The sequence below is a fragment of the Amphibalanus amphitrite genome, unplaced genomic scaffold, assembly GCF_019059575.1.
Source record: "Amphibalanus amphitrite isolate SeventyFive unplaced genomic scaffold, NRLGWU_Aamphi_draft 000029F_arrow, whole genome shotgun sequence".
Taxonomy (NCBI): Eukaryota; Metazoa; Arthropoda; class Thecostraca; order Balanomorpha; family Balanidae; genus Amphibalanus; species Amphibalanus amphitrite.
The window spans coordinates 1590127-1607870 of NW_024881525.1; the positions used below are offsets into that span (position 1 = coordinate 1590127).

The window sequence follows — 17744 nt, forward strand, 5'->3', positions numbered from 1 at the left end:
ACCCACATATTAGTGCATTGATATGAAGCCATGTTTGAAGGTCGTAGCGCTGCCGATTGACTAGCCCATAACAGTACACATACCATGGAAGACTAGGGTTCGCGCCAGCAGGTTAACAGTGAAAAAATCACGTCAGCCCATCATACAACTGGACGCCTGTATGACGTCACATGCTGCGGTTACATCCGACCTAAAGAAAAATCCCCACGGCGAAGATTTCTATCGGAAACCACTGCCTTATCGGTGTGCCCAGGGCTCTACTGACGGAGTGAGGTGTCCCTAAATTTGCCACCAACCATCAACAACGTGAAATTCCGCAGAGGCAGGCATTTGTCACCTGTTTTATTTGGTGAGCTTGTCGATTCAGTCACTGAGGGCACATTCGTCTGACTGTGAACGCCTGTGTGTGTGGTTGGCTGTCCGTGTGTCAGTCTATCCATCAAACCACGACCTGTTAGCATTATGGGAAATACAGGGTGTCCCATAAGTTCGTTCTCACCTAAATTTTACGTTTTTAGGCTTTCTTGCTTAAAGGCACGCTGAAATTGGTTCGTAACTGAGCTTACATGGTTGCCATGGCTGGTAGAAATATGCTCCACAGTAGCTAATTTCTGTAGACAAAATAGTTTTTGCTAGAGAGCCCGCTTCCTACAGAGACGGCTAACGCCGCAACATAGAGGTCTCCGATACGGGTACGTCTCTGTATTTAGTCAGCACGTGACCATTCGCGACGATTGAGGGTGATTGAGGCCTACCAGTCTGTAGCCAATATCCATCGCTAACTGGACGCACAGTCAGCAAGTGACGCCGATGATTTGTTGGGAGTCAATCACTGCAAGTTTATCCTCTTTCTAGCCAGCCCTCAGGAATGAGCCAAGTGGCCAAAACTGTGTGGCGCCAAAGTGGCCATCAAAAAGGTCAAAGGGTTAGAAAGTTGGTAAACAGACTTTTCAGGATGGATTACCAGCTGTCTAAGAGTGTTCTTTCGGGGTACATAACTCAAGGTGACTTAAGCTTTGCTTACCGGAGGGCACAAAACAGTCAAAAACGTCTTAAAATGGCCAAACATGAGTTTCGTTATGCCTGAGGCTAAACAAAACTAGAGGGCTGATGACATCAACCAGGTCATCTGGACTAACTAGTCCACGTTCGAGATGAAACACCCGTCCAAACCCGAAAACAACCCCATAAGGGCGAAGGAGGAGGCCTTCATTTCGTCCCGTTATGTTCCTATGCAAAAGGCCAGGGTCACTGTGTTGTGGGGTTATAGGCGTTCTGGAGTTGATCAAGTTACAAGTGGCAACCCAGAAACAGTTTTGGGAAGCAGAATGCTTTTCCAAGAACATCTAGGAGGAATTTCAGCCCTCAAGCTGAACTCGAACCGCGAGTATGAACACATTTATAGAGGAGAAAATGGCATCCAGGAGGTCGTAGGCCCATCTTCAGGCAAGACAGTGCATCAGTGCACAGGTCAAGCAAATCTTAAAAGCGGTGCAAGGAGACTGTGACAGGCGTTTGTGGCAAGATCACATGCCAGGCACCTCATCGGATCAAAATTTCATAAAAAATTTGTTGGTTATGCTGAAGTTGAGGCTCGTCGAAGCGTAGCGCTGTTCCAGCCTCGAGGAGCTCACGGCGCATGTCAAGTCAGTTTGGGTTAACTTTAAGCCTGCTATGCAGCCAAACATGCCGGTTGGCATGCCGCAGCATGCATTCGTGTGTTTGCCTATTAAATGGGGAGCACATTGAGGGGTCATAAATATACCAAAACGCAATGTACTCTGTTTCACATGCAAACATAATGTGAGAACGAACTTATGGGACACCCTGTAGGAATCTATTAAAGCCAGCCATCATGATCGATCTGCCTGCTCTGCTACGACGGGAAGTCTTTTTGTGGAGTCCCTAAGCGCGTGTGGCCTCCACGTGGTGATGGCTCGCGATACGGCCCGCTGGCCAGTGCCTTATACACCGGCGTGGGTACATGACGCATGAACCTCAGACGTGCTAAGTGTGTTAGGCTGTCCAAGCATGCCCTCACGCAAGCTTAGGAAAGGCGATGCTCCAAGATATACGCTTATCAAAGACAGATATGTCTGTGTGATGACGTAAACTCCGGCCTAGTCATGTCCTGATGGCAACCGATAGCTTTTCATGTTACAGGGCAAATTAAAGCGCTTCTTTACATTCTTTCGTCAGTTAGGCCGGTGCGTCGCCAAATAATCGCCACTCGGTTAGAAACAGGCGCTGTCAGAAATTCCACAGCCGTCCCAAACATCGAAGACAATATGTGAGGATCACGCTTCTCCTAGTCCAGACAATGTGTCGCATTAGAACCCTTACGGCAGCCGCCCGCGCCTCAATCGCCTGATCTAACCGGTGAAAACGGGAAAGGCACCCGAACAGCGCAAATCTCTGTGAGAATGCGTTTGGCCAGGGATTAGGACAGCTTACATTACCTCTCCAATCACAAAGACCGCCTTGACGGGCCACCGGCGGCGGCGACGACTGATACGCGGCCCGATCACAAGTGTACATACTCCTGCATTCCTTCACGGACAGCGCGTGGCGCACGGGCGGGTCCCACATCAGCCGGCACGCCCGGAGTCGCGGCGGCTGGAGCGCCCGGAGTCGCGGCGGCCGGAGCGCCCGGAGTCGCCTCCGGAGTGCCCGGAGAGCACCGGAACTCTGCCGAAACCGGGGAGGACACGGCCCGGATCTGGCCCACGAACCCGACCCCGGCCGGGTGCGCCGTACCGTCTGACCGGCCGGCGTGCTGGCGCGGCCTCCAGTCGGCCTGTTTAGTCGCCCTCTGGGCGGCCGCTCGGCCATATTAGGACAAACACCAGCTGCGTTTTGGGCTGGGGCGCGGCGGGAGCGATCAGATAGGCGCGGTATGTCGAGGGCCAGGCCACACGGTAACAGGCAGCGCTGCTCTCGGACGATGGCGACCGGTCTGACGCCTCCGTTACTGCCGCCGCCGACACAGGAGTACGGAGGACCGGGGACGAGAGCGGCGCCGCTGTATCACCCGGGTGTGAACTCTCGCAGAGATCGCAGGCTTCAACCAAGGAGGACTTGTACCCCATGTCGCACGGTCACACCTGGGCACTGCATGGCGCCGAGCCAATGATGACGAGTCACGGCGACAACTCCGTAACGCGCGCGGAACTAAAAAGAGCAACTTTGCAGTACCAAACAAAAAAAGGAACACAACACACCATTAGTAAAGATATTCAAAGCATGGACCTGAGACGTTTTTAGAAGCAGCGAGAGCGCATCCATAAAGTGAAGAGTGGACAGGGTCATGTCAAGGTGATTTATTTTTAGCTTCCCAGCGCGAGGCCTAAAATTAGTAAGACGATAGGTGATCGATCTAGAATAGGCTAGAATCAACTACCACTCCTCTTATTCAAAGCCTCAGGGCCCGTCATTTCCCGAGACAAAATTCACAGCAATTAGCGGTTTTGAGTTAACCTGATGCAATTTCACTCGGATAAAAATCACCGGAAAATAAACAGGGTCGCCATTCTTTGATAAAAAGGCACAGAATGTAATCAATTTATCGTTGATCAGTTGTGTACCTTTTACCACTAACGATTGAAACATCCCATAGCCACGGCGTGGTTGGCGCCGAGCACCGGCCCGGCGCAGGTCAACGTCTGTGGAAGTCCTTCGAAAGTTCCTTCACAAAGGCTGCAAGATTAGGTATGCGTTTTCTAAGCAGCAGTACAAATGTAAGTACAAAACACGATGAGAGATTACCAAACCACATTCAATGAAAGTTTCAAATAACATCCCTAATGATTAATGCAATTTGCTACGACAGATGATTCACTTTCAAATGCTCTTGAATAGTCGCTTTATCTGTTATATTTTTGCGATTTACAATTACTTTTTTCAAAGTTATTTACATTATTATATCCGAACGCACCCTACCCCATACAAAGCAGGCGCGGTGGCGCTGCGTCGCTGTTGTCTGATTTGGTGCCAACATATCTCAGCCACCTCGCCTATCAGCGGTTGGAGGCTCGGAGTTGTCGGCCTTGAGACAAGTCGCCACACTCAACAGATCATTGAGACGAAATTCACAAAGAGTCTGCTGGAGACCAACCGTATACCGCGACAATATTGTGCCTTATATAACGGATACATTGTGTTTATGCTTCCGTCGTTTAACCCCATATATAGAAGACTTAGCGACAATCAATTTGCGGTTGTTGACAGCAATAGTATAGTAAGAGACTGCGTCTGAAAGTATAACGCATGGCCCTAGAAAGTACCTGCAAATTTGTCGTGTAGCCAAAACATCATGCGAATCGGATAAGGTAGTACTGTGCGTCACATTTACATTTTAACGGTTACAATAATGTTGTATTAATCATGTTCAGAATGATCCCCACTTTACAGGCGACAGCAAGCGTTAATAAATTACAAACTAATATTTATTACAAATAAACAAAATTTTGCACGCGTACTTCATATGCGTACCTACATTGATGATTAAGGCAAGCCATTTTATACCACATTTTGCACCACATAAATCTAAAATATAATTGCTTCATGTAGGAAACATTTTCAATCAAGATATTATTTTAAAAACCTTTCGATTGTGGTAATTAAGGTGAATGTCTAATACCAAGGAAGCCGAAGTCCCTCGCTATCAAACGGCAAACAATTTTCAAAATGGTTTGTCCGAGCACGGCAATCAATTCCAACTCAGAAGCTAGATCACCTACATGTGTATCCCGTCTCATATAGGTACGCCTCTAAATTGACGCTCTGCAGTCAGGCCTCTGGGTGGTTACCCATCCTGCCGAAGCCCGGTATACACTCCAGGTAGCTACAGGCTCCTCTGGGCACCACCCAGAGCCGACAGCCGCCAATGTTTGATCGCGGCTCGTTCCGTTTATGTCGGCAAAGCTTTGTGAGCAAAACTGGCAACCAGCCCACCGAGAGCAAGGCGCAACTCGACATGTTTACTGGATATCGCCGTAAACGCAGCAGGAGCCGCATACTTGTGTCACTTCGGCCACGGTTTACTCGACCTCAGTCTTTGCGGTATGCTCCGGCGCTCAACCAGTTTGACGCGATCCGTTCCTTTGCGCGTTTTTAAATCAATCATACCATAGCGGCTCACAGAGCGAGTTATCAAGTGCAGACCCACTTCAGGGCGCCGAAGAGGTCGTTCGACGAAAAGCTGCCCGCTCCCCCAGAAGCAGCTCGGTCGTATCATGCCTGCCGTGACGCGTCAGAGACCGTCAGTCTATCAGACATCGTCACCCATCGGAGGATGCACTCTATGCCTCCCGGTCGGTGTCAGCCTGGGGAGCGGGGACGGGTCGCGCGCCACACGCCACCGAGACGACATGAGGTGCAGGAGACTGGCGACCAGGCAAACATAATCTGTCCACAAGTAGACGGTCCGGAGCATACATGAGCTCGAGCGAGTCGGTACACCATGGTCAGCACACCTACAAGTGAGATTTGCAATCCATATGTTTCACCGTGATGCCCGATAGGCGCCGCGAACACGGCTGGCAGATCGCTGTTTACGACCGTACCGGTCGGCCTGTCAGGCTTGGGTGCACATCGCTGCGAAGGGGCTCGCTCGGATAACAGAGGACCTCACAAGACAGCGGAGTATGACAGGTAAGCCGCACTGCGGACATGACAGGGCTGTGTGTGCGGGAAGGTGGACGGCGCGGCGGCCGCGCGACACGACCTGTCCAAACAGTTCGTGCGTGCGTGCGTGCCAACGTGCGTGAGCTCGTGCGCGCGCGCGTCAAGCAAACGTGCGCGCCAGTGGGTCGACATTGTCTGCCGGGTTGTCACGTTGCATTCGGCGCACCTGACAGTCAGCCTGTCTGGCTCGGGCGTTTGTCTGCCGCTGAGCCGCCCACCCTGCTCCGCCGGGCCGGTTCGAGCCCCGCCCGCCTGGTCCATATGGCGGGTCGTGCCTCGCCGGCACCCTCGCCGTCCCGTCTGGCCCCGCCGACCTCCCTCTCCTCTCCCCGCAGGTGCAGTCGCGCCCGGAAAGGCCGCCGCGTGTTGCAATGCAGCCGGACCACCGCTGACCGCCGCCATCGCTGACTCCAATTACACTGGCCCTCCGCCGGCAGGTCAAACTTTTCTCCCATTGCGCAATGAGGCAGGCTTTCGCGTCTCCCTTGCCCTTCTTATCGGCACTGCCCTGCATCCCGTCGCAGTCGTACATTCGTCTCTCCCATGCCCACGTCCGGCTGTGTCCGGTTGTCAAGTCGCCGTCTGGCCGGCTCGCGCGGCGCGCGGCCGCCGGAGCGCCACACGGCGGCGTGCACTCATGTCTCGGTAATGCCGGTGCCAAGTTGCATCATGCTCGGACAAGGTCGTAGCTCGAGCCTCAATCACCTGTCTGTCTGGAGTGTGCGCGATTGATGCCGGCGGCGGCTCGCCGAACCGAACCGCTGCCTGCCCCTCGGTGGCATGTTATCCTGGCACCTTCCCGAAACCGGTTGCTGCTTTCCTGCGCTTCGGAGGGCATCCTGAATGCCGCGGCGGTGGTTCCGACGGCAGCGCCAATGGCGGCGGTGGAGGAGGAGACACGGACTCCGACAGGTGATGAAACCGCACCTCACGTCACACCTGATGTAACGAGTGCTGACTCTCGCAGGCTGATTCGCGAATCTTTGCGGGAGAGTGGCCACAAACCCATGCGCTATATTCGTCGGCAAGGTTTGTGTCGATTCCTCTAATCGATTACTCTAATCTAATAATAATTGGGAGCGCCCGGCGTGGCGCGGCGCGCTGTGACGAGTCGTGGCGCTGCCGTCACGTGCAGCGGCGCGACCGGTCGGTGGCGCCGTCGCCGGCCGGCGAACTGACTGATAGCGCGATAGGCACCGGTCGTACCACTTACCTGAGCACACCAGACCCATACAGGCGGCCGCGGGGCGCCCGGCCGCGCCAGGCCCGTCCGTCTCCGGGCGCTGCTGCTTGTCCTGCGTCGTTCGCACTCGCACGCCACACAGCTCGTCGATGCCACAAGAGGCCTCGCTGGCCCGCGCTAGTCGCCTCTCGCTTGTTGGTCCGCGGAACACTGCGCCACGGCGCTGACGGAGAGATCAGTGCTTCCACCACGAGCGGCGCGCGCAACTGACCGGCCGGGGCGGGCGCGAAGCCGGGACTGGCCGCGGGTAGGTACCGGCCGGCGCGCCGCCGCGCCGCCGCCACCGTCGCCGCCGCCGCCGGCCGGGCAGACGTCCTCCCCACCCCGTCTGACCCGGCCCCCAGCCCCGCGGCGACTGCCCCGGTGGTCGTTTCGATAACCCATTCTCGCCGACATATAGATCACCGCGCGAACGCTGAGCCACGCTGCTCCTCTGTGGGAGGCCCGTGAGAGATCGTGCTGGCCTCTGGAGCTCGGCGGGACGGCGGCAGTGCGCGCTGGCAGGCCTTGGAGCTGCCGCTCAGCAGCCGATCCACGTTCGCTCTGTGTCGACGCTGGGTCGCTCTGTGTCGACGCTGGGATGCCGTCGTCAGTCGCAACTCGCAGGTCAGCAGCAGAAGCCCGACATACCTGTGGAAGATCGCAGGAGGGGGTGGGGAAGAAAGCCGAGATCACGAGATCTACATATGTAGCGATTTCCGGTGACTGAGGTTTTCTGGTCAGTTCCTCAGGCGCGTTCTTGGCATTATCATGGGCATACTTATCACAAGTCCTCTTCTATATCATCGAAAGAAACTTATGACACCGGAGAATGTAATTTTAAAACTTACTAAGTTCCACTTAGATTTTTAAAATTTTCTGTAAAATATTGCTGGGAGCAGCTACAAATTAAACTGACTGAAACGGCCACCCCAGGGCAGGATCCAGCACAGAACACGGGTTGAAAACCAGATCGCTAGAACTGAACGTAAAGGGGTCTTATACCCATCGTATTCCAAAACTGCTTATTCACAAGCGGCAGACAGGCTGGGCTTATTTGGAATTGAAATGATCACCTAATTGAATGGGTCACTTGCCCTAAGCGTGCATAATGCACATGATTATATCCGTGCAACCATCCTTTCCATCTTTTCATGTCTTGTTCGGTTCATTAACACCCTGAACTATACAAGATACCCTAAGCAATCGTTGTGTGAACAGAGAAGACGATATAAAAAGATATACATTATTTCACATATAAACACTGTCAACGGCAAATGATGGGCATGTTGACGAAGCTCTTAAAAAGCTCTCTTGTGATAATTGGCAGAGGATTTGGAGGTACACAGAGAAGGTGCATCATATGTGTACAATGTACATACACACGCCACATACTGTCTTATTTATGTCTACAAATATATGTCCACTCGACACATGCTCGTACCTGTATGTGCCTCTTGTCTGTGCCAAGCATGCAGTGCACATATTTTGTTGCTAGGGAAGAGAAACCATGTACTCGTACACATGTTACCATGTGTTACCATGTTTATTTGCTGTGAGAAACCATTGGCAGGCTCCCTAATGGCTGCTGAACGTCAAACTAACGGCAACCTTTGCATACGGAACCCGTCAAAAGTCTCGAGATCTACAAAACCGATTAATTATCAAAACTCAAATGCCACTCGAAACGCTCTTTCCCGATCTACCAGATAAAAGTTAATCAAAGATTCTATTTACGGCTTGTAGTGGGCGCAGCCCTCGTTTTCTGTGATATATTTCACTCATCACAGCTGTCACATTTTGATTGATTCCAAAGCAATTTCACCAAGAAACTGAATAAAAAGGCGAGCTGTACATACAATTGCATATTTTTTATTAAGGTTGGAGGATGATGTAAGAAAAAAAATCAATAAAATTAACGATCAAAAAGCAAGCATGAAATAAAGATTTGCAATTGAGACATAAGCGTAGGAACCATGGGTGCAGTGAGTGCAATTGCACTCACGATACTTCTCCAGTGGGTGCAGACAATGTATTCTCCATCCACAATAACATGGAACAAAACCCCCTTTTCTCATCAGCACTACTTCCCATGCAGTTCGACAAATTCAGGATATTTTACCCACTATCCGTCTTTTGAAGCGTTTGCTACTGTGATGGTCTTCAAGACTGGAAAGTGCAGCAAAGGTGATAAGCAATCAATTACCTTTCATTCACCATAAGCAGGTCCAGAGGAAATGACATTTGCGGCACCAGGGTGGTAACAATGGGAAAAACACACAAAGTACTGGCAATTCTTGTTATCTTCAGGGTTGGGTAGAACATGCAATCAACGAGCCTGAGGATAGCCATCTCCAAATTAAGTGCTCAGTGACTTCTGAGGGTCATCCAGATGAAAACATTGACGCTCTTTATGATATATTACTTGTGTGATGTTGAGCTGGTTCAAGGGCAAATAAATTAGCAAGACAACAAAACAACGTATATCATTTATGTACGCCAAACCCTGGAACAATTCAGCCTGGACAATAGCTGGAGCCATATAAATCAAACGTACAATGGGAACGATGATTTTGTTGCAGCCCTACACTAAGCACGTGTCTGTTCCATTTCAGCATTTGCAGGACAGCATTATTAGTTACCTATTTTATTGTTCGTTTGCTAATATGCGTCTGTTTCACCAACAGAGCATCAAAGGTAAATACATAACTGACGGGAATATAATTCCACTTGCAACTCTTTGTCTCTGCACCTGAATGGCATACCTACAATCGAGAATGGCAACTAAACCAAATACGATAGAACATCTAAACCTATAGCACTCGTTTTGATATATTTATCATCATTCATCAGTGATCAGTTCAATCACAATTTCGCCTCCGTGCAAGATTATATTTTGTTTTAAATTGAAAAGACAGATTTGAACAGAGACATAATAAATTATGACATTGTCACTAGCTAGACGAATTATAAGAGGTTCAAAGATAAAGTTAAGACAGGATTGTATGCAATGATTGATGCAAGGATTACTTGTCGCATAGGTGCGCTGTTAGACATTTTAAGTGGAATCTGATAGATCAACCTTGTCAGTTTTCAGACATCCCCAATCGTTTCATTTGATCAAAATCCACAAGTGCGTGCGCAGTCTACAGAAAAAAAAGCAAGCACTTCCCCATCTGCGTCTATTGAGCTGTGGCTTTGAGAGCAAGTGTAACAACTGGGGTACGCCCGGTACTATTTCCATTGTATTCCAACCACTGATAAACAACTGGTATGTCCAGAAGTGATGTCAGCTACAGCTCTGATTCGTTCAGTAACGTTCAGGAGATATTCTCCAAAAACAAAACAAAATATTTGGTGAGTGCGCCAAAGCCGCTTTCCACTTTGCCCCCCCCCCTCCCAACTCCCCCAGTGTCGGCGAGGTTAAAAGTCTCGAATAATTTGCTCATGAACTTCCTCATTGAATATTATCCCTCGCCCGCACATGCCATTTTCCCATCTAGAACGCACATGGGGGGGGGGGATCGCCCGCATGTGCGGCATTTCGTTCCTGTTGGAGATAGAGCTTAGCGGTAAAGACCAAAAAGATTCTTTGGGAAGAGACGAATCCAATAATACCCAGTTTTACCTTCTCAGGTCAGTCATTGACCTTCCAGGTCAGGTCAAACTAAAAAATGTTGCTATTTTGGGTCAACGTTGGATATCAAGTGCGCTGCTTACCATATACCGATGACGATGCTGTTTTCTGGTGCCAAGACAGCTAGAACCTCTTTGTCACACTACCCGACCAGATTTTTGCTGCTGAGGTCATGTCAGGTCAAGTTAGGTCAAGGTCAATAATATGTGTTTGTATGTCTGTGTGTGTCTGTGTGTATACTTATGTGTGCACCGATTGTTTTTGTGTCCATATTACATGAAATCATGATCTGAGAAGCTTTTACCAAAAATGTAGTAAAAAAACTTGACAAAAAGTAATTTCCGCTTACCTAAAACGCAATTATCTTAGATGACCTAGGTTGACCTTGACCTTGACATCTGTACATCGTCGAACAACATGTTCCATGATAGTTGGGAGGTAAGACTGGCAAAAAAGGCCGAAATCAAGGTGTCAAAAGCTCACAAGGCCCATAGCCAGCGCAAGATGTTGAGAATTGGCCTTGGGTCATGACATGACCTGAAAAACAAGGTCATATCTCCGAAACCAAAAATCACAGAAACTTGAAATTTTCAGTGGACATCAAGAAAGGATAGAGGAGCAGCTATACGAAAAGTCAGCCTTCTAACTCTAAAAATGTTGAGTGCAGAGCAGAAAGACTACCTGGGGGGGGGGGGGGTGGCAACCACCCCCGCCCATGTGCGGGCGAGGGTTACATACGAATGACGTTTTTCAGCACCAATGTCATTAATCACAACACAATAAGACATGTTTAGCGCCGAAGTAATTGGCTCCTCCAATTTGGTAGCTGCGGCACCCCCGGTTCTGCCTTCTGTCCGCTGTCTCAGCGAGGATTATCCGAGGACAATGGCGCGGATTTCCCACCTACAGACGATACCTCTCTGTCAGCGCATCTGACCCTATCGCTACATCGATATCTCACGCAGCGTCTGCACCAAACTGCTCCTTTGACCTAGCACCTGTGACCCAGCGGCAGAAACAAAACCTGGCCGGGTCACAATGCGGCGTGTTCGCACTGATTCGCCGGCGTTCGGCGCGGCGGCTGCAGTACAAAACCATAGGTGTCCCTGAGGGTCACTCAGTGTGGCTGGAGGCACTCCCTCCCTCACTGCGACACTGCACATCAATGCTGGAACACGGGCAGCTATGTGGTGCAGGCAGAGGCCGTGTGCTGGTATGTGAACTCAGGCAGGGCCGGCTCGGCCGGTAGCATTGGATATGCGGCTAATGGACATCCAACCGCGGGCGTCGCGGCGCGTCGGCATGAGGGAATGACATTCAGAGGGCATGCTGGAAGGTGAAGGGATGATGGCGCTGGCAGATGGAGGACGGTGAGAGGAAGGGAGAGAGAGAGAGAGAGAGAGAGAGAGAGAGAGAGAGAGAGAGAGAGAGAGAGAGAGAGTCGCTCGACGAGGAAGCTGAAGAATATGGTTAAGCGCTGTGATACCGAAATAATTATTCAAAATAAAATAGAAATAATTATTCTATCAATAGGATGGTAATGGAATAACGAAATACCTATGTGCGCATAACCGTATGCTGGAATGTTAAAACTGAACAAACAGCATACTCATACCGCTTAACCTAAACGATCATTTGGTTTGAAAAAGATGAAATTTTGCAATGACATTACAGAAGAAAAATGGCCCCATCACATAACAGCAAGTACCTACCATGCGGACGGGCATTCATCATGAACTATGATCCGCGAAGAGCGTGCGTAGTGCACTCGTGCATACCTGATAACATTCCCTACCGCCTGGATCGGCTATATCGCTGCACAAGGTACAGGGATGGGCTGGCAGTTCCGGTCTAAGCGTTTTGAATGCATTTCTAGGTTGTTGCAATAGCCTGACTTCAGCTGGTACATAATTGGTAGGTATTTGACTCTTTTTTCACTGTTCAACATTGCAGAGATTTCATGCGTTGCACGCCCCTGAAGGTCCCCTTTTCACCTGTGTCTATACCGTAGTGTAATAAATGAATATAAGTATCACACTATGCCTATACCTAGTGCAATCCGTAACTCAACTCCGGGGCGATAACATAAATGCTCAACTTCTAGCTTCGCTTTCATTTCGAGATCTTTTAAAGTGTTCTGGTTATGTAAAGAGAACGAGATTATCTTTCATAAATTTAGGCACAAATGACAAAAACAGCATTCGGAAATCATTTTTTCGCCGTTTTAGGCAAATTATGTTATGACGGCCCTAACTCTCTAGTTCAACATTGTTTGAAAATTTGACTGGTGTCAAAGGTCACAGGTGTAGACTGTAATAGATTTAGATATGTGAGCAAATGGGCTCTTCCACGTCATGTTGAGCCAATTGTGTCGTCGGATTTTATTACCGACTCAAAGTGTCTGCCAAATGTGATGTAACGTCCAGGTGGCTATTTCTACAAACATCATATTTCCTAACATTTTTATCATCACAAAAAGAAAAGATGTCACCATCATCGTGTTCCCTGATCAAAAGTTCATCAACATCATTACAATTACCGAATTGCTGAATACATACATAAATACATAAAGGTTTATTTGACCACGTGACAGTCAACGACTGGTAAAAAGGCCGTACATGAGCTCCTGTGCAATGGTGGCCTGGCACCACCTGAAACTTATCTTTTAGGCCAGCTCGACGTCATGAATTGATGAAAAAGATCAGATGTTAGTCATTCATTTTCCCACAACAATACCTGACATTGAAACTACCTTGAAGCCTGCGATGGATTTAATTCAGACGTAGTAAGCTTATTAGCTGCATATTTCCTATCGGTGATGTAGCATCGCATAAAACGCCATAACAGCTACATTTGCGGCCGTGCCTGTAGAGAAACAGTTTCGTTGACTGACCTCTCCTGTCTGGAGGAGCTGGTGGAAGTGCGCCGTCGCCGGCTCGGCGCCCCTGACTCCCTGTCGGCGCCGCAGGCGGGCGCCGGAAGCTCGGCCAGCTCCAGCACGTGCAGGGCATACCGCCGTGTGCCGACGTGCTGTCGGCCGGCAGTCGGCCCTCCGGACTTCCAAGAACGGCAGTCTGTCCGCCGGGCCGCGCCGCAACCACCGCGCTGACGCCGCGCGGCAGGCAGCGGCGCAGACGAGACGGAAGTGCCGCGGATGGGGAAGTGTGAAGCGGTGACCAAAGCAAGAGTAGCACCGGCTGGTTGATGATGCCGGATGCGTCAGTCGCAGATTGAATCAACGTTCCATGAGGCATGGCTCCCCAGTCTCAGACCTTCCTGGCAGTAGGTTCTTGCAGCCTTGCAGCACTGTGCTGGGTTTATCGATGGTCGTGATGACCATCGATAACCCAGACCTTCGATGACCTTAAGACCTTCGTCAGCGCTTCTCCGGATACCGCTGCCAGAGGTATCAGGCATCAGCGTAGCCGCAGCTGCCACAAGCGCCGCTGCAGCGTTCATAACTGCCGTCAGCAGCTATCGGCGGCTGTGTTTGCAGTCGTCACCAGCTGTTGATATCGTCCGCCACTGTCCGCAGTTGTCCGCAGTTGTCCGCAGCTGTCCGTAGCTGTCCTCAGATGCCTACAGCTGTACCTGTCCGCATTCCTAAGCAGCTACCGCAGCTGTTGGCCTCTACCCGCAGCCTTCAGCAACTGTCGGCTGTTGTTCACAGCTGTCGGTAGTTTCCACAGGCTTGCCAGTCGTTAGCAGCAGCTGTTCGCAACTGCCAGCAGCTCTCGGCGGCTACCTGCAGCTGTCGGCAGCTGTCGGCTCTCAGCGGCTGTTCTGGCTGACGGCAGTCGCTGCGCGACGCTCTCTCCTCTGAGCTCTGTGATTGAACAGCGGCACTGTCGACAGTGACGGCACTCTGCGGCCATTGTATGCAGAGGACACGCCACGCCGAGACGTACGCACTCCTGACAGCCAGGGCCTGACCGAGGGCTGACCCGCCAGTCAGGACTGTGACCCGTGGGACCCCAACCGCTGACAGAGCAGCCTTTCTCGGCGGTGGGAGGTCCACAAGAACTAAGAGTGATTGCAGTGAGTTTCAGAGGGTGTGCTCACTCATCCGTCGGCAGAAGTGATGTAGCACCCTCATGTTGATTGTTGAATCATACCATACATGGTCACATTGAACGTGATCGACTAACCGCATAATTCATATCCATATTGTCTCGTCTACAGGTTGAAACGCTTATCGATGGGTTGATAAAGTTGGAATCCCAAATGGCAGGAAGCTGGCAATGGTTATTGGTTAATTACCACGGACAGGCCGAGAGGGTTATGCATGATCTGTGCAGCCGAATTTACAGCCGAATTTACAAGGACATTTGCAGACTCATGAGACATGCGAACATACTCCCTCGCCCCGCTGTCATTATGTAATGAACCAGTGACTATGGATCTGCGGACTGCCAATTGCAATGCTAGTCAGCAATGTCCTCTCCTGACATATAATTTCCGTAAATATTGGAATGCTTCTGAAGAAACGCTTGCGTTGTTACTTAGCCGGATGAGAATCTCTTTTGACTTTTATTCCAATAGGCACTTGGGAGCTGCCTTTTTATAGAAGGCTATAAATACTATTTATGTAGGATCGTTATCACCTGCGAAAGCACTGAAAGACAACAGTGCTGCACTGATTGATCCAGACGAGCGGTTTGAGACGCTACAAGGGGGCGCAGACTTCTCAAGCATCACTCATCAGTCGCACTGTGCAGTTTAAAAACACACTTTTGCTAATGGAAATCGTTTGGTTTTCTTTATATGCGAAGAAAACAGATAAATTCTGTAAACTGCGGGCGCTGCAGAAGGGCAAACGCCTTACATTACCCTTTGGATCCTTCAGTGATTGCCATTAACACGCTTACTTCACATATTGATCATTCCTGCTACTTGATGTGTAATGAAATTTCAGTACAATAAACATTGATTTTTTGCGTAATTACGATTGTCACCAGTCACACGAACGGATGAAATAACAAGAAGCAATTAACAGTTAAAACTGCAGGGATGCGGAGCCGTGGAAATTTCAGACGGCTCCGGCTCCGGCTCCGGCTCCGGAGAAAAAAATCGGCTCCGGCTCCGGCTCCGGCTCCGGGTGAAATGTCATGGCGGCTCCGGCTCCGGCTCCGGCTCCGAGTAAAATGATCCGGCTCCGGCGGCTCCGGCTTCTACTCAGTACATCCCCTATGCGATCAATGAAATACGGGTGGAAGAAAAAAGGCGATGGGGTTGGTGCACGTTGCTTCTGTATTTGTATGACAAGGCTATTTTGAATATCACATTGTTTTACGCCTTGTACTGTCAAACCGAACTAGGCAAATAATTGTTTCCTCTTAAGAAAAGGAGCCGGAGTCGCCCCCTTTTTTGAGGGCTCCGGCTCCGGCTCCGGCTCCGGGCTATATTGTTTCACGGCTCCGGCTCCGGCTCCGGCTCCGGCTCCGCATCCCTGGTTAAAAGTGATAGTTGCCGACTACTTCAGAGTAAAGCTAGCAAATGAATGGAGCAAAGGAAGCAATTGCATCAGAAGGGTACAAAACAAGCTTAGCACTGGTGTGGCGTGCGACTACAACTTTCGTAATTGCTGTCCCTTTCACAAGAATTTGATAAGGGACTCACCAAAACCAGCCGAAGATCATACAGGTAGTCTGACGGTTCCCACTCCTTGTCGATTCTGAATGGTAAAACTCCAGTAGTTAGTTGCACATACAATGTCACTAGCGGGTTGGGCAGGGTTATACCTTTCCTATCCGTTTAGCGATAACCGGGCGCTCAGCATCCACTTGTCATTCATCTGAGACAGGCTGTAAACCAATGTATGTCCGGTACGTAACAGCCATAACACACCGCCCGAATAACGAAAACAAAGCGGCCGGGGCGGACAAATACATAGACCCGACCATACTGATGGCCATTGCGCCACATCCCTGTGATAAATTGGTAACTCTGTGCTGCACCGGACGGCTGTTTGCATACAAATGCTCAGACGATCGGGTAATCATACTGACAGCTGTCCGAAATAAGGACGCCCATTCTCCTGACACATAGGACCAATTGAGCCAAACCCATTGGAGCGCAGTTTGAGGGCCTGCCAGCCTGACAGTTACGGGTCACTTCGTGCCCCCGCATTGTGCATCTCTCGAACCTCGCCCTCTGTGCACACTGTGAATTACGGACGAAACATATAAGGAGGTCAACTAACTAGGGTGGCAGTAGGCGGGGAGCAAGACCCCGTGAAAACGTTGGTGGGGAAGCGGTCATCGAACAACGAATAAGTGTACGCCAGTATAGCTAAGTATAGGTTATGGGTAGGTTATAGTGTTTTATGGCCTTTGGTTGTCCCGTATCAACTCAATAGCCATGTATATTCTCACATCAATAGGCATATAATCCTGTATGTGCTATCTTGTTCAGGTTAGTCGCATCCGCATGCGAGGCGTAAGCAGTAAGCACACTGTACTGGCAAAATTTAGCTTCAGTAGGCTCAAGCCTTGATTGGGTCAGGTGAAATGTCCAGCACGACAAACGCGTCCGTTTACTTCGCATCGCAGAATCGACCGCCCTGATTCATTCGAACGAATCATAGCCGTTTTCACGACGGCCATCTCGTACACATTTGGTTCAAATCTGGTGCAGATTAGGTGCAGATTTGGTCAAATTAGGTTCAGTGTGTCTCTCAGAAGCTATCAGCTAGGGTTGCACTAATTGCTTATATGCCTGCTTTGGCATATTATCAGAGAGCATCACCGGTTAAAACACTGAAATAAATTCATAAAATAAAGATATTTGCTGTAAAAAAGACTAGCTGCAGATCTGGTCAAATTAGGTGCAATCGCTTGATAGCCCGTCGTGAAAACGGCTAATATGTCGGGCAGGAACTGTCTGACCGGACATCCGACACGCCTAACACACCTCTGGCCGGCCTCCCGCGGACACAGCCCCGGACACCCCTCGGACACAGTCCCGGGCACGACCACACCTCCGGACGCTCCCGCCCGCCGCCGCCGCCACCGAGGTCCAACTTTCACAGAGACAGTCGATCGGCCGGCCCGGTCCCGCCTGTTCACCTCCCTTCCATGTGACCACCGTCGCGTCGGTCGGCCCCGTCCAGTCGGCGACATTCTTGCAGCCCATATTAGGTGTCACCGTGCCGGCGGCGGCGGCGGCGGCGGCGGCGGTGGGCGCTGCGGAGCCCCGTTC

The 17744-nt window shown here is 50.4% G+C and overlaps 1 protein-coding gene across 1 annotated transcript in view; it reads right to left on the reverse strand.

The window, feature by feature from the left end:
- LOC122366020 overlaps positions 1–7177 on the reverse strand; it is a 74045-nt gene extending 66868 nt beyond the window's left edge. Inside the window, exon 1 of the mRNA XM_043337762.1 lies at positions 6899–7177. The gene's annotated coding sequence lies outside the window, so the exon portion shown is untranslated. The remainder of the gene's footprint in view (positions 1–6898) is intronic.
- Between the last annotated feature and the right edge of the window lie 10567 nt (positions 7178–17744).